The 27805-nt window shown below is 46.3% G+C and overlaps 1 long non-coding RNA gene across 9 annotated transcripts in view; it reads left to right on the forward strand.

Moving 5' to 3' along the window:
• LOC102021975 overlaps positions 1–20911 on the forward strand; it is a 69437-nt gene extending 48526 nt beyond the window's left edge. For all 9 annotated transcript variants that reach the window (XR_001233618.1, XR_001233617.1, XR_001233612.1 and 6 more), the window contains 4 exons: positions 13824–14016; positions 14212–14343; positions 15070–15127; positions 15657–20911. This is a non-coding gene — a long non-coding RNA (uncharacterized LOC102021975). The remainder of the gene's footprint in view (positions 1–13823; positions 14017–14211; positions 14344–15069; positions 15128–15656) is intronic.
• The last annotated feature ends 6894 nt before the right edge of the window (positions 20912–27805 follow it).

A 27805-nucleotide genomic window follows, 5' to 3' on the forward strand; every position in this document is an offset into this window, starting at 1 on the left:
GTGTGTGTGTGTGTGTGTGTGTGTGTGTGTGTGTGTGTGTTGCTGGGGATCAAACCCAGGGTCTCATGCATGCTAGGTAAGTACTCTATCAATGACCTGTATCCCCAGGCCCTTTTGTGCTGTTTTTCTGGGCTCCCTTGCCCGCAAAGCTCTCTATTCAGGAACACACATTTTCTGAGGGGCTCTGCAGACTCCGCCTGGCTGGGGCTTCCATGCGTAGCACCTCACTTCATTGTTACCCAGCGAGGCAGGGAGGTGTTATTGGTCCACATGGCAGAGTGGCATGTGGTGGCTCAGAGGAAACTAACCTGTCCACCCAACGCCAAAATAACGTTTCCTTTAGAAGTGCCCTGGCCTCCTGACTTTCCCACCTGCCTTTACTTCCTGTCCATCCCCCTCTCCTTTCTGTTGGGGAGTACAGGTGATGCCCAGTTCTCCCCAGGAGCAGTCTGTGTACCACCTCATTCCTCAGCCCCCTCCTCTGTTAGCACATCAGGCTTTGGGTACTTGCTGGAGGCCTGTTGGGGGTGCAGGAATCTGCTGGGCCTGGCCGGACTTCTCATGGAGGGTGAGACTACAAAGCACAGGGGCCTCAACAGGTGCTCTACAGAGGGCCGAGTGCTGCTCACTTCCCACCACGACCCCCAGCTTGTGCACCAGACTACTAGCTCCAGTTGACACAGGAGGAGCTGGGGCACAGGAGGCTTAGCCTTGTGTGGCCCAAGGTCAAGCAGTCAGCAAGTGGCTGCCATTTAAACCCATCTTTTGCTCTTAAATTCTGTATACCCAGCCAGATTCTGTGTACCTCTGAACTTCTCTATCTTCCTTGGGGCCTGGATGCTGTCAAAGAAATGACTGTATCAAATAGCACCTTAGACCAGAGGATTCCTTAGGAAGAGTTGACAGGGCACTGGAGGAAAAGAAGGAGCCTGGAGTCCGGAGTCTGACGCTTGCCAACTGTGGGCCTTGAGCAAGTGTCTTCACTTTTCTGGGCCCTGGTTTCCTTGCCTGTAAAGTGACAGTTATAAGACCTTTGCTTTGCAGAACTGTACTGAAGCATCAGAGATCCAGAGATACCCAGGGCAAGGCTTTGTGAGCATTGAAGCCACCAGGGAGTATTCCACTGGCCCTGTGGGATGAGGCAAGGTGGGCTGGAGAAGGATGGGTGGAGGAAAGGGACAGAGCAGGGGGGTTATGTCGTGCTTGTGCTGAGTGCTGGATGGAGAGGAAGGGAGCTGGCAGCAGAGGGTTTGGACCCCTGAGAGCTGCAGCAACAAAATGAGTCTACAGTGATGGAAAAATTGTATTCTTATATCATCCAATCAGCATGCTCTAGTCACAAGTGCCTACTGAGCCCTTGAAATGTAGTCAGTGTGACTAAGGAACTGAATTTTAATTAAAGCTTAAATTTACATAGCCATGTGTGGCTGTTGGCTACCAGATGGGCCAACTGAGCCCTAGAGAAGTCAGGAGGAATCTCCCTTCTTCCCGCCTCTCCTATCCACGCTTCCTAAGCAGCTGTGCGACATTACCCAGTGCTGGGCACTGCAGAGGTTACCATGATGAATGAATACAGTCATAACTTTTGAAAGCCTCACAGCAAGACAGACCAGCATGTGGATGGGAATGAGAACCCATGGCTCTGTGGCTGTGTGGGAGTGAATGGAGGAAGCTACCTGCTCAGCTAGTGCTCCAGAGGCTGCACTGTGATGTTCTGGGGAGTCGTGGGCAGGAACAGCCTTTTCGATGAAGGAATAGCATAGCCAAAGGCTTGAAGGTATAAAAGACCATAGACTGTGCAGAGAGTGAAAGTGGAATGGAGGAGGGTTGTCTTAGTTATTTTCCTCCTGTTGCTGAAACAAAACACCAGATACCCAAAGTTAAATGAGGAGAGGTTTATTTAGCTCAGTATATAGAGGTTTCAATCCATAATAGGCTGCCTCCATGGCAGGGTGGCATGGCAGATAGGCATTGCAGAGGAGAAACAATCCATGGCAGGCAGAAGGTGGCAAAGCAAGCAAGAGGCAAGACAAGCCTCTTCCTGTCCCTTATATTTTATCCAGACTACTGGGATTAGGGAGATGCCAAACCAATCAGTGGGCTGATTTAGTAATTTCCCACCCTTAATCCTAGCAGACTTAATCCTAGCATTGTACCATGAATCAGTCATGCACTTTAGATTTGGCCACCTCTGAAAAAGCCCCACCTATGACAGCATGAGACTTTGGGGGGACATCCAGACACAAATCATAACAAGGGAGAAGGGCAGCAGGAATCAGACCCTGGACTACCTGTCCAAATGCCAAGGAAATCTGGTGAGCCAACAGCGGGGAGACCATTGGGGCAGCTCTGGTGAGGGTCCCATCTGTCCAGCCTGCCCGGCATCAGAAAGGACACATGAAGAGGACAGCTTCGGGACCCACTTCTCCCACCTCTTCCTCATGAAGTCCTGCATCCCTACTTTGTCTCTCAGAATGGCTTGGCCTGATGTCCTCCCTTAGAGAATCTGGAAGAGTTTGCCCTCTGAGAGCACACCTTTCTGTCCAAAGCCTTCTCACCAAAAACACTCATGACTCATCCCCACATTGCAAAGCTGGTCTGTCCCCTGGTTTTCTGGGTACTTAGCTGACAGCAGCCTGACTTCCTACCTGGAGCTCTTGCCTCCAGCCCTGCCTGGCTCTGGTATAACCCCCACCTGAGTTAGGAGGACGTTCTTCAGTGTGGCCATCAATATCCAGAGGCCACTTCTGGACAAGGGTGTGGGTGGGGCTTTTGCTGATTGCTATCCTTCGGCAGAGACTCCTGGGAGAAAACTTCCTGCCTAAGAATTTGATGTGGCTCATGTGTCAGGAATGTTTCAGCCAGGAATGTTTCAGCCACAGGGAGCCACCGACTGTCCTGTGCTATGCATATTGTTGGTGCCTGCCCAGGGCCCTTCTAACTGAAACCTAATATGACTGAAGCAGCCCCATCATAGGCACACAGCCACAGCTATCTACCTCTGGGGGACTTTGACCTCATCTTCAGGTTTAATGGAAAGCCTGGTTGGTCTGGGGAAATTCCTTTTGGCTTCCATTGTTTTTGCCCCACTCATTGGTTGAGGAAAGGCATGAGATCCAAGGTTGGGCAAGGAAACATAAGAGATGCTGCTTGGAACTTTGGAGAAGGTCAACTTGCTCTAGCCATGAGAAAGAGACATGGTGAGACATGGTCCCTCTGCTCCCTGAGGTCATCATCAGGATGGTGATTCTATATGGATGTGACGTCAGGAATTGTTGGAACCATCATGTTTCCAGGAGGGGTGGGGAACCTATAGGAACCCTAAAGACACAAATGAACCTCTACATCAACCCACCTGAAAACCATCTTACTTCTCAACTCTTTTGTGTGGTGATACATTTCTTTTATTTACAGCTGAAAGCTGCTTAATCAACATAGGGAGGTCAATGTATTAGTCAGAACTTTTTCAGTTTTAAGTGATAGCAGCTCAATTCCAACTGGCTTGAGCAAAAAAGGGGGGGGATATAATTAAGCTGAATCTCCATGTGGGCAGGAGATAATCTATGCAGATTACTGCCTTTAGAAAAATGTTTTTCTTTTAGTAGTCTAGAGCATATACTGGCTTTGAGGATTATTGTTTAGCTCAGTAAGATTGTGTGTGTGTGTGTGTGTGTGTGTGTGTGTGTGTGTGTGTGTGTGTTCCATATTTATTACCATTTGGAAGTGCACAGGAAGAATCAGTAGGCATTTAATTTATATGGAGAGGACTGCCCACTCAGGTTCCAAGTCCACCTCATGACATGCTGGGTTCTCCACGGTTACTCTGGACTCTCACTGCAGGAAATACAGTACACGACCAGAGCATCATTGTGCCTGCCCAGCTTTAGATTCATCCCCGCCCTGTGAATCCCAGCTAGGCCTTCCCTAATGAGCAGAGGTTTGCCTGATGAAGGTTGGACAAAGAGTTTCTTTCTCAGAGAAGGAAAAAGAAAGTGGTCTTCAAAACAAGAGACATGGGAAGATCCCCTGTGGAGAGCTATGTTACTTCATTTTAAACTCCTAGAAGAATCATATTTGGAATCCAGTTTTAGGGCTGCGGTTACCCATTTATCTGACCTTCATTAGAAGCCCAGAGACCTATAGAGCCTTGCAGGTGGCTTGTAGGGGGCTGAGGGTGCCCTTAGGTGGGCGGTGGTTTTCTCAGTGGCTCCCATGGGCTGAGGCCCTGTGTTGGAGGCTGCAACATTCAGTAGATGATTAGAGAAAAGCAAATGGAACCCAACAGGGAATGAGGAGTGGAATGAGGCCCTCTGAGATCCATTCTTCAAATCTTAATAGGCCTCCGAATATTTCTCATTTGGGGCCCAATGTCAAGGTGAGGATGAGACTTGATGGGAGTTGGCACAAGATCTAAGAAGATGTATTCTTTCATCAGCCCTTCTGCTGACGTGGGTCCTCCCAAAGTCTCCCCAGGGGATGGAGCCCAACTTTCCCTGTGGGATCTGAGTGGGCGCCCAATGCAGACTGGGTTGTCTGTCCTCTGCGAGGAGCAGCGATGCCTGTTCCCTCCTCCTATATGCTGAGAGCTTAGGGACTTAGTACAGTTGTTGAGAAATAAAGCTACTTAAGTGGGGAGCATTATATTTTGATCCACACGCCGTTTCCAAAACTCCTTTGTAGACACCATCAAGCGAAGCCTGGCAGGTTTTGTGATTTTTTTTTTTCCTCCAAAAGTCTGCTAAAATCACTTAGTTGAATATGACACATCTTTTATATCGTTGGGTTTTTCTTTGCCATTTCCATGTGGACTACCAGGCTTGGAAGCTTTGTGAATATAAGGGGAAGGGGCTGCTCCTATATCCCTTGCCTGTGCCTGCCATTCCATGTTCTTTTTAAAGAACTGGTCCTGATTGAACTTCTCAGGCGTAGCTCCAGCTACTTACTCTTTTTTTTTTTTTTTTTTTTTTTTTAAGTGAAACAAAGGCAACTCTTTTTTCAGTCCCCTTCCCCTTCCCTGCTCAGTGTTGCATTGTTTTTGTCTGAAATACTCTTTGTTCCTTTTCCCATCCCAAGCTTTCCACTGTGCTGCAAAGTCTACCTGGCCTTTGAAGCCAGGGCAAATGCCACCTAGACCACAAACCTTGCCAGAACATGGGTTGGAGTCATCAGCATGGCCCGGGCTCAAATTTCACTCCCATCACTAAGAACTGCGTGACTTTAGAGTAGTAACTTGATCTCCCTGAACTTCATTTTCCTTGTCTGAAGGTGGAGATATTAACTCCTACCTCGCAGTGTGGTTGAGGATAGACACCACGTAGGTACGTGCCTGCCACACAGGTGTTGCTTACTTACAGGGGCTATCCCTCTCTCTGCCTTCCTAAGAGAGTGGTTTGCTCAAGGACATCCTGGCCATCATCCACAGGGCTCCCCCCACATCTAACCCCTGTGGATCATGGGCCAAGCAGCCCATTCGGAAGCCCCACTCTAAATCCCCATCTCACCTTATCTTTCCATGCACTTGTTGCCTGCTAAATTTAAGCATAATTTGCTTGCTATGCTTATTTTCTGTCTCTATTTGACAGTGACCTCCAGGAGGACAGGGAATTTTGTCTGTTTAGTTTTCTGAGGGTAACTTGTCAATAAATATTTGTAGCGTGAATAAACGAATGAATGATTTCTGACTATCCTCAAGTCCCCAGAGCTACTGAGAGATGTTTCTGGTGTTGCCCAGCTCCTGGTTCTGCCCTGGCCTCTGCCCAGCTCCTCTGTGTCCCTTGGGCAGCTGTGTGTTAGCCTCAGCGCTGTCACATGCTGTGGACCCAGTCCCTAGTCACTCCTCGGTTGCAGAGTCAGCCAGCCAGAGGGCAGACAAGGAGCTATGAAGACAAGAAATGGGGGCAACTGAGACCCTATGGACCCAACTCTCAAGGACCCTCAGGACAAAGCCAAACTCCTTGACATGTGTCACAAGACACATCCTCCTCCCTATCGTTTCCTGGGACTACTACTTCCTGTGGCCTTGTTCTCAGTGTCTTTCTTCTGATCCCCAAACAATCCTCTCTGGAGAGAGCTTCCACCTGCAGGTAATTCCTCCTTGCCAGCCTCCCTCAAGGCTCTGAGCTCTTGAGGGAAGGTTCCAGGCCTGGTGTGTGTTAGCTTTGCACGGTAGACAGAATGGGCCCAGAAATGCACTGCTGTTTGAGAGAGTGAAGAGGAAAGCGGAAGGAGAAAGTTCAGAAGGAAGATTGGCTCTGAAATCCAAATGACTCTAGTATCAGCTGCATCACAGCTTGGTGTGACACGGTACCTGTCTGAACCTCCATTTCTCATCTCTAAAATGTAGATAATAATATAACTGTATCTGGCCTGCTGGAATAATTGTGCATGATGCTGATCTGACACTTGGAAAGGTGTTGAGGAAATGGCATCTCTATTAATGATGACATGAATAAACCAGGTGTGCTGGCCCACACCTTTAATCCCAGTAATTTAGGAGGCTGAGGCAGGAGGATCACAAGTTTAAACCTAGGCTGGGCAGCTTAGTGATCTACTGAGAACCTGTCTCAAAATAAAAACTACAGAAGGGCTGGGGACGTAGCTCAGTGGGAAGGCCCCAGGTTCAGTCCTAGGTACAGACCCTACCACCCCCGAGAAGATGACATGAAACACTATCCATCATCTGTCCATGCTTAGCTTGTCTACAGAAGACTTCCAAGGCCACTTCTCATTTCATTTTTAGAGTAGGTCCTAAGGAAGGAAGGATGTGTGTGGCAACTGAGCGTATAGAGATTGAGCAAATTAACCAAGGTCACCACCCAGCATTATAGGATGAACTGAGGCAAGACCAGGCAGCGTAATTCTCCTGTCTCCCTTAGGACCCCGCGCAACTCTGGCTTGTATTTCAGCTGCTTCGACCTGAACCTTAGCAGATTCTAAAGGGCAAACCTCATACCCAATTCAATACAGAATTCTCAGACTTTAAGACAGAGGTTGTCAGAAAGCAGGTAGCTGGTAAATGTTTGCTAAGTAAAAAAGTACATGAGCTTTCCTATAACTCACTCAGTTTGATAAACTCCCTCCGGATGCTCAATTTAGAGTGAGACCCCCTTTTGGCACGGTCGAAGATATGCTCTGGAGAGGCAGGGTGCCCCATGAGAAAATAGCCGTGGGCATCACTAGAGTGTGTCCCTGGCTCCATAGAGAGAGAAGTCAAGTATGTCCTGGAGCCATGGCCCTTCTTGGCAGCCCCAGCTACCTCTTTTCTTAACCCCTGTTTAAGCATCCACTGACCTGTAACAGCTGGGTCAGAAGCAGTGCTAGAGAGAGCACTGTGTGTGTCCAGGCACCTGAGATACAAGCTCGGCCCCGCCCAGTGGCTCTGGGCCTTAAATGCCTTCTCTGAGCCCCCTGGGCAGCAGCTGGGTAGCCAGGCCCAGACTCTATGATATACCCCTTGGGCAGGCAGAACGTGGGGCTGGGTACTCCTCATTATCACTCAGGGAGCTTGATTTACCAGGGTTTTGAAGACCTGAAGCATTTCTCTCATTTTATTAGCCCCAAGTGCTCCCTGCCCTGCGTCTGCTTCTTTTCAGTCTAAGACACATGGCAGGATGCGATTAACCCAATGGAAAGAGTTGGAGAACCCAAGCGTTTGTCCCAGTTCAGTTCCCACTGTGCTTCCTCTGACTAAAGTTTGTCTCCTCGTTGGGACAGTTCACTCTGAGGCTGAGGGAAACATTACTGGGAGGCAAGCTCAGGGATGCTCTCTTTCTTGCCAAAGATCAACATCCTATTCAGATGCAAAGACCCCTGATTCTGATCAGGAGACCTCTGTGACCCTTAACAAGTAACCTAACCTCACAGAGACTGTTTTCAAATCCATATAATAGAGAGAACCTATACTTTCCTAATCCCCTCCCAGGCTGTTGGGGGTTCTGGTAATATCATAGATGTCACAGTGACCATAAGAGTCCCTGCTAAGAGTGTGAACACCTGACCAAGATTCAAAACTCAGCCATCTACATTGTAAATCACTAAGTCAACTTATATTTCTTAGCATCATGTGTTTACAACACTGCATTGAATGCTGAGACACTCAGATGTATGTCCAAGGAGTTGGAACATTAGTTCTCTGAGCCTTTTGTTTTCTACAAATCCCAACTATCATGGCTCTTAGATAATATTTCTAACATCACCCAGGGAGCCTCAGGCTGGATAAAGTTTCCAGAGGCCTGAGAGAAGTCAAACAGTGTGTTGGGAGAATACGTGGCAAGGCAGAAGGGCAGAGAAGCAGGCATCACCAAGGGTCTGCAGTGTGCTTGGTACCATGTAAATGTGATCTCCTCCAATGTAAAGATAACTCCTGAGAGGCAGGCAGCAGCAGCCCATTCTACAGAGGAGGAAACTGAGGCCCAGAGAGGGGAAGCAAGGGTTGGATTTCCAGCCTACAGTAACCCTGGCTCTGATTTTTGAGGATTCATTGACTGGTTTACTACCCACTTTCTTTTATTTACATCCAAATAGAAAGACTTGATATTCTGTCTGAACCTCGTTTTCTGCCTCCTCCTCACTGAGTTCCTCAAGTTGACTTGGTCTTTCTCCTCTTGCAAGGAGATGCACCAGGGGAGATCAAACTGGGTGTAGGCTCTGTGGGCCAGGTTGGCATCAGGAAGTGAAGGAGTGGAAGTTGTTTGCCGGAACTTAGCAAGGAAAGGGACAATCGGCTCTCAGTAATATCACTTGACATTGCTCAAGATCATTGCTAATTTAACTAGTGAACTTTAAGGCTGAGATGCTTCCTTTTAGACGTGGGAAGGTTTATGTGGAGAGGAAACTTCAGTGGGTATTCTGAGACAGAGTTCTTGCCCTGACAGTGACAGGATGTGTAGTGGAAAACGCACTAGTCTTGGCCCCAGAAAACATAGGCTTAGTCCCTATTTAAAAATATGTTGATCACATGACCACGGACAAGACACTTTGTCTCTCTGAACCTCTCATTTTTCTCATATGTGGAGGCAGAAATGTGTAGTGTTACACAAGTCCGTGTATAAAGACTCAGATTATTTGGCACAGAGAAAGTGCTCCATCAATATTTGTTGTTATTTACAAAAGAGGATGAAAGTCCCACGTGGTTGACATCATATGAGGAAAGTGTGGGTATCAAAGCTCTCCTTGAAAGGCACAACCCTCTTGCTTATAAATAGTGAAAGATAACTAATGATTCACATTACCCAAGCCTCAACTGTACTTTAAGATCAAAAGATTAAGATGATCTCTGGAGATTTATTGACAACAATTTTTGTGTAGTGAATCACTTATTCATATTCTGTTTATGCTTAAGAACCTATGGAGATCATGCAGCTACAGGGTTATAAATTCTAACAATACTGATGAGGATGATGATAATGATAATAATGAACATTCACTGAACTCTTAAATATGCCAGGCACTGAACAAGGGATCACACAGATGTTTTCTCATTTAATTCCTATCATCCCCATAGAAATGGGCACTAAAATGATTTTTGCTTTTAGACAAGAAAGCTTAGGTATGGTAAAAATAAGCAACCTGCTGATTCAGCCTCAATGGGAAACAGACTCCACCAGGGTGGCTCAAGCAAAGAGACTTTAATGAAAGGGCTACTCACAGAGGAGTAACAGGGATAGGGAATAAACAAGAGATGGTGAGAAGCCCAGAGCTGGCCACAGTGGGGGCCAGCAAAGGGAGGCATAGATGACCACTGTTCAGCAAGGACTGGGACGGTGGGGGACAGAGGCCCAGCCGGAGCCATGGGCTTGGAGAGCTAAAGCTACTGTCAGAGGCAGGTGTCCAAGCAGGGAGGGAGTAAAGTGACACAGTGGTCCTTTTCCCCTTGTACCTCCATCCCAGTCACTTACCAGTGCCTTCTACAGCATCACCGGGAAGCCAGCCAACAAGGGAGCCTGGGAGATGCAGATCAATCTCTCAGGACACGGAACAGGACAGAAAAGGACAGAGACAGAACTGGGGTCTAGGAAGTGGCGCAGATGGAAACCATCAGCAGGTTTGCCCGGTTGCACTCTGTTAACAAGATGAAAAGATGGTCTACACGCTTATCAAAACCTAAGTGTTCACACAAGGAGGCCAGGAGGGCTCTGCAGTGAACAAAGTCCCCGTGAGCCATCCAAAGAGGGCTGCTGCTGTTCAAGTCCCGCCGCTGTCGCCGATTGGGAAGTCAGACTCAGTGCCACCCAATCTTCCACTTTTTCTGAAGTCAAAAACCTTTCAGTGTAATGCTTGCCCTGCTTCAATGCTGGCAAATTATTCCAGCTTAAAATCTCAATGGTGTCTGGGTATGGCGGTGCATGCCCATAATCCCAGCACTTGGGAGGTTAAGGAGAATCATGAGTTTGAGGTCACCCTGGGCTACACAGTGAGTTCAAGGACAGCCTGAGCAATACAGTGAAATCCTATCTTTAAAAAAAATCTTAATGGTGAATAGATAAACTGTTGGACATTCATACAATGAAATATTGTACAACAATAAAAAGAAATAAACTGTCAAGCCACAAGAAGATATAGATGGAATTTAAATGTGTATTGCAAAGTGAAAGAAGCCCATCTAAAGACTTCATGCTGACTGATTCCAGAATATATGATAGTCTGGAAAAGGCAAAAATAGTAAAATGATCTGCGGTTGTCAGAGGCTTGGGAAGAAGGCAGGAGATAGAACTGATGGAACACAAGGGATTTTAAGATGAACTTCTATATGTTACTGTAACAGAAAATGCATGACACTGTGTGTCTCTCACTACCTACAGATCTCTGCAACACAAAACATGAACCCTAGGGGCTGGGATGTAGCTCAGAGTAGAGTGCGAGCCTAGCATGCTCCAGGGCTTGGGTTGCATCCCAGTACTTAAAAAGAATTAACCTTAATATAAATAAATTATGGGTTTTAGTTAATAATAATGTTCAAATATTGGCCCATCAACTGTAAAAAAAAAAGTGCCACAATAACACAAGATACTACTAATGGAAACTGGGTGAGAATAAGAAGAGGTATGTGGGAATCCTATTCTTTCTTCTTTTTAAATACAGCAAAAATGCTTTGTGGCCAAATGGAACACACATGTGCCTGCAGGATCCAGCTACCGGTGTATGAATGCTGATTTAATTTAACTCAGTTATTTTACAGATAGGGAAACTGAGGCCCAAAGAAGGGAAGGGTCCCTATCAGTTGAAACTCAGAGTGAGACCAAAGCTCCCCATCTCAGCGAGCTGGGGATCTCCTCCCACCCCCACCCCAAGGCCTGAGGACAAAGGCCGCTGATGTGCTTTGACTCCAGGTGGCTGGACTGGTGGCCTGAAATGCCCTGGCAGGTAGCAAGAGCCTCCAGGAGCCACCGCCTCTTATGTCTGTGTTTATTTAGGCAAAGACCAGATGCCCTCCCAGCTTAGCTGGCTCAAACTCACTGAGTTGGATGCAGAACCGAGTGGACACTTGTGTCCTTGTATGTGCCGTAGAGCAGGACAAGACTCAGGGGTCAGGGCTGCCCTTTGCATGGTGCAAACTCAGAGCTCAGGGACTGAGATGTGATGATATTTGATTTGGAGGGAGTGCTAGAAGACTCCTCTGAACACTTTTATATCTCCTCTCACCAGGGCTATGAAGCAGGCAAGACCGAGTTCATTACTCTCATTTTATAAATAAGTAAACTGACAAAGAAGAGGCTAAGCGAGTGCCTTATGCCAACAGCCAAGGAGTGGCAGGGCTGGGGTTTGTATCTAGGCTTTCTTTTAGATACTGAAAATGTTTGGTGACAGACAAAAGAGAACTGTATAAACACCGCACTCTAGTTGGTAAATGTGTTTCTCAGGAGGGTACAGGTTAACATACTGATGCTATTTTGCATGCATCTGAGGGTTGAACAAATCAGTAAATGAATTGTGGATAATGGGAGCCAAGTTTCTCATTATCAGAGAAAAAAGAAGTCAGAATGAGCACAGAAAAAAGACTCAAATGAACCCAGTGTGGCTCGATGGAGTTGGAGGGACTATTTGAATTTATACTTATTTTAGTATGTATACAGATAGATACAGAAATAAATATGGGTGTGTGTGCACAAGCTAACATTACATGTATACCACATTTGTATGCATATACAGGCTGAGTATCTCTTGTCTAAAATGCTTGAGACCATAATTGTTTCAAATTTTAGAGTTTAAAAATTTTAAAAATTTTTATGAGAACATGTTTATGATACATAATGAATACATTAATTGTGGAAGAGCTCTTTTGATTTTTGAATATCTGCATAGATATTATCAGGATTAACATTCTTAATCCAAAAACCTGAAATCCAAAATTAAGCCTGTATTTTACAGAATCATATTATAACAATGGTAATTTCTTGGTTTTGATCATTATGCTATGGTTAGATAAGATGCTAGCATCAGGGGAAAGAGGGTGAAGGATACAGAGGAACTCTCTTCTAACTTCTGCAATTCCTTGCCAAATTAAAAAGGTTTTCAAAATAAAAAATTAAAATAAATTGTATTTGTTGCACTAACGGGTTGGTAACCAAGACTGAGGAAATCTGAAAGGCCCTGAGAATTTGCCCCTGCTTTATAGTTCTGACACATCCACCATCAGAATGGGGCCTTGAGTTCTCAGATCTAGATGATGTCACCTTACTCTACACCGGTCTTTCTGTAATTGAGAGGGTAAAGTCAGATAAAGCCCCCATCACACAGATGTGGAAACTGAGGCACAGATCTAATACTCTATCTTCTTATTGAACAGATGGAAAACTGAAGTCTAGAGAGGGGAAAGAACTCCTGGGTCCCCATCCTTAAAACTCTCCTGGCTACTGTTTCAGGGCAGCTTCAGACAAAGCTTAAATTTGGATGGTTCAAGAAGCCAACAGAGAATAATTCTCATCTTGCCCCTACCTCCTTCTCACCTCTGAGTTAAGCAATAAAGTTGAAAAGATCCTTCAACAAACAAATCCTTCCTCATTATAGAATCCACGGGCATAGGGCTCTTGGGAAACCTGAAAGGCAGGCTCCTTAGGAGGAGGGCTGTCCGTACACGCCTGTCCTGGTGCCCTCTCCCTGCTCCCACTCAACAAGGCCGAATGCCCGCTTGGGAAGCAGCAGCACAGTGGACCGTCAGGTTCCCAGACCACTGTGGTAGGACCAACATTGGGTAGTGGGAGCTGCAGGCTTCCAAGAGCAGGCTTCCAGGAAGACACCTTGGCCAAGAAATGCTTCAGCCAAGGAACACTTCTGTATTCCAGAGATGGGCTCATTATGGATGTTGGAAAGTGTTCCGAAGAGATGGCTGTTGATGAGAAAAGGCATTTCTGGGCTCAGGCACATGTGGTTGACCAGTAGTCTCCAGGATAGAGGAAGAACCCAGAAAAGATGAACCATTTTCTCTTCAAATGGAAAACGAAGCTCTGGTATCCCTTTTAAACTGTGCACAAACTGGATTAGTAAGAAATGATTTTGCTCCTGAAATTGGGGTCAGAAACTCTTGGTGACACTTGGCTACACCTGGAGGTGGAATTGCCTTAGAGAAGGAAAATGTTTGCTTAAGTCCTAGAAAGGCAGAGAAGAGACTTCACTTTGGCATCTTGTTTGAGAGGTAGAGAATAGTTTCTCCATTTGCATAAATGAAATATTAAAGCTTTTTGTTCAAGAACGCTGTAGCTCAGGAGAAAGGAATGCAATCATTCTAGTAATTAACCATTCCCCCAAGAAGCATGTTTTGTATCTTATGTGAACTTCTCATTTTGATCCTCTTGGTTCCTGGAAAATGCAGTGTTTTTTTTCTCCAGGGCCCCATGGAGGGAAGATGGCATTGACAAGAACTTTGGTAATGTCAGAGTCTGAAGTTTCAATTCCTAAATGATGAGTTTTCAGGTTAGAAGTTACGATGTGTTGCAGGGAGAGACCCAAGCACCGCTGTCACGTTAGCCAGGCATGGATCCTGGTCCACCTTGGGAGCTGTGGCTGACCTTTGAAGAACTGGTGAGCCTCTCTGACCCTTTGTTTCTCTTCTTTAAATGGAGATGATAACTCCTATGCAATGCACAGAGCTCCAGCAGACTGGAAGTGCTCGGAAGCTGTTCTCCTTGAGTTAACTCTTGAATATCTTTAGTCGCTCTAGGGTGGTTTTATTTTCCAGGAATATGTGTTAATAAGAGATCTTTTCATTTCCCTCAGATGAACAAGAATGCCTTTCTCGCTGCTCTTTTTCTTTTAAATAATTGCTGGATGTGGCTATGGCAAAATTGGTTCCAATGTCAGCTCTCAAAGCATCTGGCACCTTACCTGGCACTTTCTGCTCTGCTTAAGGTAATCACGGGACAGCTCTTTCTACCTCTCCTATGTAGCAATTACTGTTATTTTAATTGCCCAATTAATTGTGGAATGAATTGTTTAATGACAATCTGTCTTGCGAGAATATAAGCTTTATGAAGGCAGGGACAGCAGAGACAGCAGAGACAGCATCTGTTATATTTACTGCTATGTCATTTACACAAAGGGTTGGCACACCTGTGTGTGTATGTGTGTGTGTGTGTGTATGCACACATATGTATTAAGCACAATGTAAGTACTATCGCAGTCCTTTGGTAGCAAATGCTTACTCTTTAAAGATAAGTAATTTTTAGGATCAGCTAAAAGTTAATCCTGACCCTGTACAGTAAATGATCAAGAGGAGAAATAGGGGTTTCAGTTAAAAATCAAATATTTTATTTACTCACTCACTTAGACGTTTAGTTGGCCCTAACTGTCAGAACTGGGGAAGTCACGCTCGAGGTGAGTACCCTCCATGCTGTCTACAGGGTCTTCGGCCAGGCTAAAGAGACCAACACACAGATCAGCCACTGTAAAGAAGCCAGCCAGGCCTTGCAGCTCAAGGCTGGAGGCTGGGTTCTAATTCCACCTGTGCTTTGAACTTGCTCTTTGGCCTTCGGCAAGTCCTTCCCCTTTCTGGGCCTTTGTGTTGGAGCGGTAAGCTTTCATGTGATCCGGGGTAAAGTCTGACTCTGGTCCTTGCGTCTTCTGACTTTTTTTCAGGAAAACAGCCCTCCTGCCTGTTTCCATCTCCCGAAGCCTGTGCGACCTCTACAGGAAGGTGTGTGAATTCTATCTCGGGGCGGTACTAAATGCCAACCCCACCAGCCTGCCTGAGGTCAGGGCCTTTCTTCACCCAGGGAGTAAGTCAGACATCTGCTTCCTCCCTCCCTTGGCTGTGTAACCTGTGGAGAGTGCCGGCCACTATGCTGGCCTTGGAAGCTCGCATGTACATGCAAGGAGCTGTGTACAGAGGTCTGTAGGCTTCCTTCATCTCCATCCTGTGCTCACAGGTTGCTAGGACGAGAGGAGTTGGTGTTTTCCAGGTCAGCATTTCATAAACTGTGCTCAGTGAAACATCCGCATTCTGTGGGACAGAAGTAGGACCAGGGGAAAAAAAGATAATGGTATGGAAGGAGTTGCTTCAGCCTCAACTAACATTAAAACAATTAAATTTATTCAGGAACTCTCAGGATGTTTACTATGCTAATGCATTTTGAATTTCTTTGGTGGAAAATGTAGTGAAGATAGACTCGCAGATTGGCAAAAAGCACAGGCTGCGGTTGAATCCTGGTTCTGTTACTTTCTAGGTATATATCGAGCCAAGTTCATTAACTGAGCTGCAGATCTCTTCACTACAGTTCAGAGGAAAAAATGGAACTTGCCTTTGGATGTTACCGTGGGGATGAAGTTCTGCTCCGTGTGTAAGATGCTCTGCATAGCGCCTTGATACACACCACATGCTGCCTGTGGTGTTGTTTTGTGGAGGAATGGCTGTCAGCACTTCTCAAGAGTGTACTATTCCATGAACATAGTAGGGATCCATCTGCTGTTCTGAGCACTTCGTTACTTTGTTACCCAGACATTGGAAGACTCCTGTGGACATCTGCCCAACCTTTTCTAGTTGCTCTAATCTTGGAGTCTTGGGACATGATGGGAACAGAGTTTCAGCACCAAGTACAAGTTCTGAATACTCAGATGAGCCCAAGAAGGGGCAGCGGGTAGGTGTGGCTCAGCAGAAGCACGTAAGGAGGGACTGAAGGAAGAGGCTAGAGAAGTGGGCTTGGGGGAGGCTGGGATGGCCCTGGTGCCAGGATATGGGATTTAGGCTTTGCCCCAGGGGCAACCAGGACTGTGCTAAGGGTCTCTGAACTTGACTGCTGGATGGAAAGCGCTCAGACAGGCTGCTTTCTGCTCTACCTTGTCACCTCCAACTGGGCATCCAGGGCCAGCCTCGAGGGTGACAGTGGGAGCAGCTTCCAAGGCTGGGAGGCAAGAGACACAAGTAAGAGTGTAACTCCCCACTTGGCACTGTGGGTCTGGGGGTGTTCCTTTCTTCTCCACGTCTGTCCCCACATCTATAAAATAGGAGGAACCATATTGTTCAGTGGGCTAACCCGTAGGGCTGCAGTGAGGGTTTGGGGAGACAAAGTGTTTCAAAAGGACATTAAGTTGAGACCCTGCTATGGGCAAGGTCCTTCGCATAGTCCTGGGGAAGACTCAGATGAATGCCACAAGATCTTCGCCCTCGAGAGGCTTTAGTCTGCTGGTTATACACACTGAGCTAAGCCCCTGAAAGAGCCCTTTCCTGCTATGGGGGATGAGGGGCTACAGAGGGGAAGGGGGCTTTCGGAAAGTTTCCCTGGAGGAGATGAGGTCTCCGCTGAGTCCTGAGACACACTTAGGAGATAGTGGAGGAAGAAGGAAGAAATGGGTTTTTCAGGCAGAGGAAACAGCATGAATAAAGTCATGGAGAAATGAACTACCACAGTGTATATGGGCAAATAAGTAATAAGAGGTATTATTAGGATACTGAATGTAGGGTGTGGAAGAAAACTTAATGGACAGTGTTGGTGGCAACAGTGGTTGCATTTAAACAGAGAACATAGTGTAAAGCTAAAGAAGCAAAGCTCTAACAAGGGAATTTGGGAATTAGCTGGTACAAAGGTTTTTTGTCTCCCCTGAAGTTAGGTCTCTTTGGTACCTATGATAGATTATGTTGGTGGCGCTGAGAAGATTGCCAGTCCTGAACACCAAGCAGAGGGGTACCCTCTGTAGCCTGCACACTAATGGAAGAATTAGCCATAAAAGCCATAAAAGCCAGGGGATTTAGAATGGAATCCTTGGCATTCCCTGCATGTGCAGGGCTGGCTAGGCAAGGAGGTTCCCAGGAGAAAACCAGGGAGACCTTTGCCCTCCTCCTGCACTTAGGTGAAAAGCAGAATTAGAATAGGGCTGACTGAGTGATCCGGCTTTTGTGCTTGCACTTCATGCCTCAGCATTCAATCTGCCATAGTGCAGAATGCTTAGAGCGTGCAGCTCAGGAGGCTGGCGGTGAGCCCCGGCCGCTGTCGAGGCTTTGGGGGAGCTACTGCGTGCAAACAAGCCTGTGCCAGGGCATTGGTTCTGTTGTTACCGAGAGAAAGGGGCTTGGCTGTAGCTCTCCAGCTGGTAATGAACACTGTGCAGTCGGCTACCATTGGAGGGGGTCTGTCAGCCTGTTCCTCCAGGCCCCCTGGAGCCTCTGAGCTTGGCAACTGGTACCTGCTGTCAGGAGGCCCAGGGAGGAGAGAAGCAAGCGTGGAACTTGGGGTGGAGGGGCAGAGCCAGGACTTAACTCTGCCTTTAACTTATACTACTGGGTAACCTAGGATGAGTCCACTCACCTCTCTGAGCTTCAGTTTTCCAGAAAATATCCTGCCCTGTGTACCTTCAAGAGCAGATAAGCATTAAATGGGAAAATATGTGTGGAAGGGCTTTGCAGTAAAAGAGGTATCATTATCTTTATTAAAAAGAGGCAGCAGAGATCTGATTCTATACTGAGAAGACCCTGAAAACTCTACCAAAGGACTTTTTGATGGTGTTAAACAAATTCAACAAACAGATACAGAACAAACAAAAACCAGATTTCCTATTCACTAATAATGAACTTTCTGAGAAGGAAATCAGGAAACAATTCCATTCACAGTATTTCCATCTCCAAAGTTAAACAAACAAACACACAATCAAACAAATACCCAAAACATTTCTAAAGGGACATACTGAAATACTTATGGACAAACTATATGATGTCTGAGTTCTGATTCAAAATGAGGAAAGCATGAAATGCGTGTAGGTAGGAGTGAGACAAGTTGGCCAGATGTTGGTTGATAAAACTGGGTGATAGGTGCTTGAGGGTTCGTTACACAATTCAGGTTCCTCTTTATGTTTCCCCAGGTAAAAAGTTAATTCAAAGAACATGGGATTAGGATCAGACTAACCTGTCTTCACCGATTTATATCTGTGTGAACTTCCATCTCTCTGAACCTTTTTGCTTGCACTTTAAATGGGCATATAATAATAGTACTGGTTCATAGGCTCTCATGATGACCATATGTGAAAATGGTCATCCATGCATGGCATGTAGCAGATGCATGGTGAATCATGATCCATCCGTTAGAGAGCTTCACCAATTATTTGTTACCTGATGGGTGCACCTGGGTGCTCTGGGCCAGGGGCCATCTCCTGGGGTGTGGGAAGAGGAGGCTGATAAACTCCTAGGTTTTTCCACTGGTTGGTGGGCAACCAGCACAGTGGACTGTCCTTGTGGAGACGAAGGGAGCTAATGTCATGTTCCTGCCTGTCCTCCTTTCCATCTGGGGAGACAAGAAGGGGTGCACAGAATGCACTTGGACTGAGCATCTTCTCGATACCAACCACTGAGCTTTATAGTTGCTATGAGGTTAGAGCTTTCACTCAGGTTAAGAAACTCGAGAGTAGTTGTACAGCTAGTGGCTAAAGAGGAAGGAGGGAAGTAGGAAGTAACAGAGAGCAGAGTAAGAATATATAGAGACAGGAAGCAAGTGACTCTGGAGGAGTGGAAGAGAGGTTGACAGGGCTGTGAGAGAAGAGGAAAAGGAGGAATTAGGGGATAAGAGCCCCCTGCCCTGGGCATAGTGTGGGGAGAAGTGAGGACAGAAGCAGTCAGTCCTTTCTCCTTCCATCCCTCCTAGGAGGCAGTTCTTTACCCCTTTAACCTCTGGCCAGGAAGGGTGAGAGAGATGGGAAGACCAGCCCGATTCCCTGTAGGTCATCTTTTCCCAGCAAGGGGAGACCGGTCAGCACTGCGGGGCGGACAGCACCCTGGCCACGCCCTCGGCTGGTTGGCCATTGCCTACATTTCCTGGATTTTATTGCGCAGTGCTGGATCTGAGCCCAAGCCACACTCCCAGCTGCAGTCCTTTAGGTGACCATTCTTCACTGGCTTGGAACCTGACCTAAAGGGCTAGGGTGTGGCATATGGTCTCTCACCAGGCGGGCATGACGTGTGGCAGGACACCTTTCATCACCAGTCCTGGGCAGGTAGCCCAGGCTTCCAAAAAGTGTAAGAGAGGGCCCTTCCCACAACAGCCCAGGGCCTGGAGAGGTAAGGCAGATGTGTATGAAATCCTTTGAGAGTAATAGGAGGTGTGTGGATTAACATGGGTCAGCAAGCCAGGGAGACCTGTTCTTAAAGCCTCGTGGAGCCCCAGCCCTCCCACTCATCAGTGTGTGACCCTGAGACAGTCTCTTTGCTGCTCTAAGCCTCCGTTCCCACAGCTGTAAAATCTTGAGCCATCTCCACTTCTTTACCTATTTGCCCCACACGGCTCCCAGAAGCTCTTTGAACACTTGTAGGATGACGGGTGTGAGCACTGCATGCTGTGTCCATGTGAGGGCTTATTCTTGAGCACCAGTCTATGTGAGGGCTTATTCTTGAGCACCGTGTTTCTCTGCTGGGCTGTCACTTTTATCCAGACATGACACACGGAACCTCCACATGAGGGCAGCCCTAGATCTATCTCCTCTAAGTTATTGTTGAGCACTTTCTCTCTTGCCCTGTCCAGGGTCCATTGTGTGAGACATACTTGCTCAGCTATTCTCAGAACATAACATGGAAGAAAGATGAGTGTCTCTTGAAAAACATCATTAGCTTCCTTTCAGCAAGAAAATGAAAATTATGTAATCCACCCTTACTGTCTTTTTGCCTCAGCTGTCAGGAAGCTCAGAGTAAAACGTAAGCTCAATGATAACAATAGAGGTGGTTATTATATCATTTTCTTCCTCTGCTTTCTACCTGACTTTAATGTCTCTGCATTCTTAGAATATACTATTTGCAAAGCTGATCCAAGGAAAAGAACTGTGTGAATGGGCCCGAGACAGTCCACTGAGGTCATCAAGAGCATTCCTGATGAAGATGTGGGATACCCCTTACATTCGGTATTCATTTCTTGTGGACTATGTAGTAGCTTACAACTACAGAAATTTATTCTCATGGTCCTGGAGGCTACAAATCCCAAACTGAGGCACTAGCACTTCCGCTGGAAGCCTCAGGGCAGAATCCATTTCTTGCTTCTTCCATATCTTGGTGACTGCCAGCATTCCTTTGCTTGTGCCTACATCACTGCAATCTCTGCCTCTGTCTTCACATCCCCTTCTCATCTGTTTGTTATTTTCTCTTCTGCATCAAAACTTCCCCTGCTGTTTTTGTAAAAGATTCATGTGATTGTGTGTAGGGCCTGAAATAGGGATTTAAAAGCTGGTTTTGCTTAAAAACACTGACTTTCCCCTTGGGCCTTGTTATGGCTTGTATCTAGATGTTCCACTAAAGCCTCATACACTCATAGGTGACGTTAATAGAGATTTTCAGAGGTGGCTGGATTTAGGGTGTGTGTATATGGATTAAGGGAGTGTGATAACTAAATTAGTCTACTGATCGGTTTAGCAAAGTTCTGGATATGGATAACGGGAAGGCTCACCCTGGGTGTGGGTGGCACCAACCAATAGGTTGTAACCTGAGTGGAATAAAAGGAAAGGGAGGCTGGCTGCTTGCTGCTTTTCTGCCTGTCCTGCCAGGGACTGTTTCTCCTTTGCCAGGCCACCCTGCCTTGGAGAGAGCCAACTATGGACTGAAATCTCTACAACTTGTAAGGTACAGTAAACCTTCCCTCCTTTAACTTATGGGTGTCAGGTATTTTGTCCCAACAATGACAAAGTAATTAACAGGCCTGCAGATGCCCAACGGGTTGCTAAAGTGTAATAAATCTTGACATCACTGCCTTCATTTTGTATCTGTTCCCTCTATATTTATTTTAATTTTTTTTGAGACAGGGTCTTGCTATTGTAGTTCAGGTTGGCTTTAGCTCACTATGTAGCCAAGGCTGGCCTTGAGCTCATGGCAGTCTTCTTGCCTCAACCTCAGCCTCAGCCTCCTGCCTCAGTTTCCTAATGCTGGAATTACAGGCATGTACCACCATGCCCGACATTTTGTTTTGATTTGGGGGAGTTGAGATTTTTTTCTTTTTTTTAAAGCAGGGTTTCAGTATGCAGTTCAGGCTGGCCTTGAACTCACTTTGTAGCCCAGTCTGACTTTGAACTTGCAGCAATCCTCCTGTCTCAGTCTCCCAAGTGCTAGGATTACAGGTGTGCACTACTACACACAGCTCTGTCTCCATTATTACCTTAGACTTTGGGCCTATTTCTGCTCATTTCTGTATGTAGGCATGTTACTTACCTAAGACATAGCTGTCTAAAAACTGGTTCTTTTCTCTAAATTTACCTAACCTATTTATCTCCCTTCAAGACTCAGGACAACAAATAAGAGTAACCAAGGTGTTCTCAAGATTTACAGGAATATTCAACTACCAGTTTTTATGAGATCCTGTTCCAGACCCACTGAAGCATTGCCTAGAATTCCACAGTCATTGTCCTAAACCTGTAGTCATCTTAGATTCTAGAAGAGCTGCTGTAGATAGATCACCCCTTCATGAGATCTCTCACCATGAAGTGGGAGCAATTACTCCCTGACAGGAGCTGAAGCACCCCTGCACCCCCAGGGGAAGCAGTCATCTCATTGCCCCCTCATGCAACAAGGATTTCTTTGAAACCACCTCTTGGAACCAGAACTGATGATGATCAAGACCCCAGTCACCACAGCAACCCCACAAAAGCTTCTCTTTCCTGTGTTGATGGGCCAGCCTGATCATCTCCATCAGTGCTATGTTCCCTTCAGGTCTTCTTGTGTCCAAGCTGAGGTCTCTTCCCCATTTTCTCTTCTGTCTCAACTAAAATCGTTGCCTATGTTCTACACTTCTTGACCTGGTTTTTAATTTCTATTATCACCGGGTCAAAGCACGCCACCTGTGGTTTCAGATCTACCTGGAATAATACAGCGTACATGCCTCTCTCCAGCTCTTTAACTTCGTCACAGATTTTGTCAGATCATGTTGACAGATTCCAGGAATTAGGATGGGGACATTTTCGAGGGGCCACCATTCAGAGAACCCTAGACTCATGAACTCCTCTGCCAGCTGTCATTCGTAATACCACTGATGTGGCCAGGAGCACAGGTTTTGGAGGCTGACTCCGGATTCCCATCCCCACTCTGTCATTTGCTGTGGAACCAAATGACTTCATCTCTCAGTACCTGTCTTCTTGTCTGAAAAATCAAGGGTTGTATCTGGTTTGTAAGATCGCTGTAAGAATTTAAAAAAATACTCTATAAAATAAACACAAATTACAGCACATACTAGGCAGTCAGTAAATGTTAGCGGTTGTGAGTGATGACTTTAAAATGTGCCACAAATTGTTTAATATTCTTCCCTTCAAGAGGTGGGACCTAACTTCCCTTCTCCTAAGTGTTAGCTAGACCTGGTGACTCATTTCTAAAGAATGAAATTTGCAGAAGTAGCCATAGATGACTTCAAAGATTAGGAGATACTACGGCTCCCCCACCCCCACCCCTCTCTCCTCATCGCCTCACCTTATGGAAACCAACATGCACTTTATAAGTAGTATATGCAAGGCACTGGCATGTTCAGCCAAAAGCTAGTGTGAGAGAATTTGAAAGACATCCTTCCAGCCCCAGTGAAACCCACAGATACCTGCAACCTGGCTACAATCTCATGGAAGACCTTCAGCCAGATCAGCTGATCCACAGAAACTGCAAAGTGGCCACTAAACTTTGGGATATGTGTCACACAGCAACGGATAACTAGTACATTAGCCCTCATTATTTAGCATTATGCATAAATTATATATTATATGGAGAGCAGGGGGATTACAGGGATGACAGGGTACTACCCTCAAGGGGAATCCAGTTTAATGGGGAATGGGAGCGGGAATAAGGCCTAACGCAATGTTTGCAATAGAGTGTGACTCTGATCATGTAAAGCACAGCACAAACTAAATAGAAAAGCACTTTGTTGTGGCAGATATAAAGGGGGACCATCCAGTGCCACCAGAATAGAGGGTAAGTTCAGCTGGCATCTAACTTGCTGGAGGAAAAGGGGAGGTCTGGATTGAATACTTGGAGAAACTTTGTGAAGACAAAACCCTCTTTCTTTAAATATGAGAGCTAAATATACACTTATCCTATGATCCAGCAATTTCCTTCCTGAGTGTATAGCAAAGCCGAGCACAAGAATATTCAGAGTAGCATTATTCATAAATCTCTAAAGAGGAAACAACTCATTGTCCATACATTGTGGTACATTCACACCATGGTATACCTCTCAGCAATAAAAAAAGAATAAACTATTGATATACACAGCGAAGTGAATTACTCTCAGAAACATGCTGAGCAAGAGAAGCCAGACACCAAGGAATACATGTGCATATACCAAAACCAAGATCAAGATTATTGTATATATCCAATTCCTCAGTTAAAAAAATAGGGCAAATGGGACCATTAAAAAAGAATAAAGCATATTATCAAACAAGAATTACAATTGCAAGCCTCATCGGTCTATTCCTAGAGAGGTCTTTCTCCTCTGTTCGTGCTTCAGGACCTCACTTTCTTCCTGCATGCACATCTGGAGGAAGAGTGGCCTGCTCTGAATCTGTTTCTGCCAGTGATGTAATAATGGGGAAGAGTTATTATCTGTTTTCTTTGGTTTTAAGAACAATTTTCTTGTTGGAGCCCAAGTTGAAAAGGAATTCTCCTTCACACAGGAACAGGGAAATAGTTATGTCACTCGTGTATCACTGTTGATTTCCTTCCTGGCTGTTGCAGGTCACTGTTGGTCACTTTTCCACATCTTGACAAATGTCAGGTAGTGAGCAGCTGCTAGCTAGATGAACCGTGGTTACAGGGGTGGGACAACTGAGGTAAACTCACTTCTGCCTAGGAACAAGAAAGATGAGGTAGACAGGACACTTTTGGTCACAAATGATAGAACTTCCCACCAACTTAGGCAAATGGGGAATTAATTAGCTCATGTAAGGCAAGTATGGGATGAATAGAGATGGACGAGTATAGGCTTGGTGGCTCCATGATTGCTCTCAGTTCTGGGCTTATCTTCCCTGTTTTGTCACCTGAGAAGAAAGGGTTGTTTACTCTCAGCTCTCATTTTTAAAATTCTAGGGGAGAGCTCTGATTGGCCTATCTTTTTTTTTTTGTTTTGTTTTGTTTTGTTTTTCTCTGGTACCAGGAACTGAACTCAGGACCTTGCTCTTGCCAGGCAGGCGCTTTGCCGCTGAGCTAAATCCCCAGCCCCTGATTGGCCTATCTTGAGTCACATGCCTGATCTTTGGACCAATCACGATGGTCCAGGGGATGTGATACTATGATCCAGTTTACTCATCTCTGTGGCCTGAGGGAGGGATTTGAAGAAGAGAGAATCGTTCTTCAAAAGAAAGAAGGGAGAAGTAGATATCAGGAACACAAAACAAGAGTTTTTCTACCACACAGACTTCAGGTCCTGTGATACTTTCCAAGGTAGACACAATGACCTTGCACCCTAACAGGTATCCCCTGTGCAGTATGACTCGGCTGCTTTTCTCATCCTTTCTCCCTAAAGCTGAGCTTGGTCATGTGACTGGTTTTGGCCAGTGGACATTTTCCAATGTGGTATAAGCAAAGGCCAACCTTTGCTTATAGGTGCTTGTATGCTGGGGCTTGCCTTCTCTTGTGCCACAGGGAGTCTGAGTTTGCCACAGAAAGAAGTCTGAGTTAGTGCCCTGAAGCATTTGACTGTCCTGACTGTCCTGGACGTCAGAGCTGAAGCTCCACACATGTGAGTGAGGACAGCCCAGACCAGAAGAACCACTCCACTGATCCACAGAATCCTGCGGCATAACAGGGTTTCTAGTTCTAAACCACTATATTTTGGCTTGATTTGTTATGCAGCAAATACAGAGAGGAACAACAAATTTAGTAAGATCCTGAGCTGGTAAAACACTTGAGGACGAGATGGTAGTTAGGGAGTGTCAGGAGCATTACTGGTGGGAGTGACAGAATCAGGCAGGAAGCAGTGCGGCACATTGGGACAGCTCTGTGCTTTGGCTCCATGGGTTCAAAGGTATGAAACTGGCGAAGTGTGGAAAGTACAGCTCACAGAGCGAGTAGGGGAGAGATCAGAAAGAGTTTTCCATATCAGATTAAGGACTTTCATTTTATCCTGAGGTCTATAGGGAAAACCAGGGAAACCTTTTAAGCAGCAAAGACACATGATTAGATTTTGATCTTTTAAAATATCAAAGCTATCATCATCTGATCAAAGCTATCATTAATTTACTAATGGGACATTCACCATGCTCCAGGCCCTTGAGATATGCATGGTAAAAAGGTACCCTGGTTGCAGGGTGGAAAATGGATGGCACATGGGCAGGGGTGGACAGGTAGATCAGCAAGGAGGTCACTGCAGGGGTTGAGGGGACAGGAATGAAAGTCTTGACCAAGGTAAGGCCACTTGGAGGGGAGATGGTGGAGAGGTAAGAGAGGGGCTCAGGAGGCAGGACTTCCTGGAGAGCATGCCAGGGGTGTGAGGAAGGAGGAGTCTGAGATGACTCTCAAACGCCTAGCTTAGATATCAACAGCATTGTGGATTCTCAACACAGTATGTATAAACTTAGCTCCCAAGATTTGAAGGGCGCTTAGAGACTATCCAATCCTACCTCTCTACTTCACTTGTCACTGATGATTCCCAAGCTGATTTTAGGTGACACAGGTATACAGGATAAATTCATTTTTATGACTAGGAAATTGTTTTTATTGTATTTGGAACTCCAAGCACATAAAACCCAGGATTTTACATACATTGTTTATCAAAACACTAAACTGTCTAAAAAGTTAGTCGATATAAAAACATTAAATCAATAGGAGGACAGATTCTTGGGTGGGCTCACTGGTTACCAGGGTACCTTAGATACACTCCTAGATAAGTCTCATGGAGTGAGTTTAGAACTTACAGATATGCAGTGAGACAAAACAAAAACCCAGTAGTCATCTCAAACCAGGTCCCCAAGGAAAGTTACCCAGAGAGGATAGAGTGCTGTATGTATCTCCACCTGCACTGCACCTGGGAGGCCCTGAAGAACCTGTAGCACTGGGTTTTATACCCTGGGATCACACGAGTCCCTGGGTAAGAGTGGGTCTACATCCTGCCCCTACAGGGCAGTGGTGGTGAATCTCTGGCATGTATGCTGCAGTGCTCATGCAGAGCCTTCTCTGTCAACACATGAGGCAAGTGAATGAGTTGTTTTTTCTAAACTGAAATCTCAATATTCAGGTTTAATTGCGGTGTTGGCACTTTGCGATAAATAAATGGGTTTTGAGTAGCAGTTTGGGCACTCGGTCTCTAAAAGGTTCGCCCTCACTGATCTAGGGCAAGCAGAACTGAGGCCAGCTGTTCTGACCTATTCCTCTCTACAGGATGTTACATTCGTAGAACATTCTATCATTATTCTTGAGAGCCACAAGCATAAAGATGGGGAATCGGTGGGCTCAAGAGCATGTGGAGAACGGTCCTAGATGGGGTGCACAGACATGGCTGAGATGCGGAATGAGTGAAGTTCTACACACATCACCACACCCAAAGCACCACTCTGGAGAGATTCCAGTAAGTGCATGCACACTTCTTTAAGTGGCCAGGCACAACAGATCTTCTGTGGAGTCCCAGTGTCCTGTGGATCTGGTCCATCAGCCTTTGGCACCTGACAAGGATAGCACTGCCTTAGAGTAGCCTTCAAAGCCAGAGGCAGTGTGTCCAGGGTGAGGGTTAGATGGTGAGACTCTAGTGAGATAGGAAAAATGAACATGCCAATGCCCCAGAGGCCTTCAGGAGCCCGGCACATTCAGATGATCTTGTCCTCACCCACCTGCCTGCGTTTTATGCAGACATCTGCATTGTGAGGGCTGAAATTCAGTGTGCATGTGACAGTGACCTTGTCACTGGGAAGTACTGGGAGGGATGGCACACATCTTGCTCCTGGGATCCCACAGCCCCAACTGTGGGCAGTTAAAGGGCACTGCAGGGTACAATGGTAGCTGCCCTATGAGGGCTTGGCCTCAGCTGGGCAGCCTGGCAGGATTAGCTCTGTAGTAGGAAAGGCTGCAGGAGCCACTGGGTGGTGGATTAAGGACTGGGCCTCTCCTGATGGGCTGGGCCTCCCTTTATGAAAGTCTCCAACAATGCAACATGTAATCCCACAGACCTGCCCTACAGAGGCAGGCGGGCAAGAGTGCGCTTGGCTTCCTGTCTTGCTGAATGGTTTGAATGGGCACTAGGCCTGCTCTTAATGCCCCAGCGGCTGTCTGTCCCTGGTGGAAGAGGAAGGGGGGGAAGACAGCAGCCCTCAGTTCTCCTCTGGAGGCAGGAGGCAAGCCCCCTCAGGTCTGCCTACCTTGCGAGGGCCAGGGAGACCAGCAATGGGGTCACCACAGGCGAGCGCCCTCTTGGAACCCTCTGCCCTGTTCCCAGGATGGTCCTTGGCCAAAACT

Source organism: Chinchilla lanigera, unplaced genomic scaffold, assembly GCF_000276665.1.
Source record: "Chinchilla lanigera isolate Chin_1 unplaced genomic scaffold, ChiLan1.0 scaffold00018, whole genome shotgun sequence".
NCBI classification, from domain to species: Eukaryota; Metazoa; Chordata; class Mammalia; order Rodentia; family Chinchillidae; genus Chinchilla; species Chinchilla lanigera.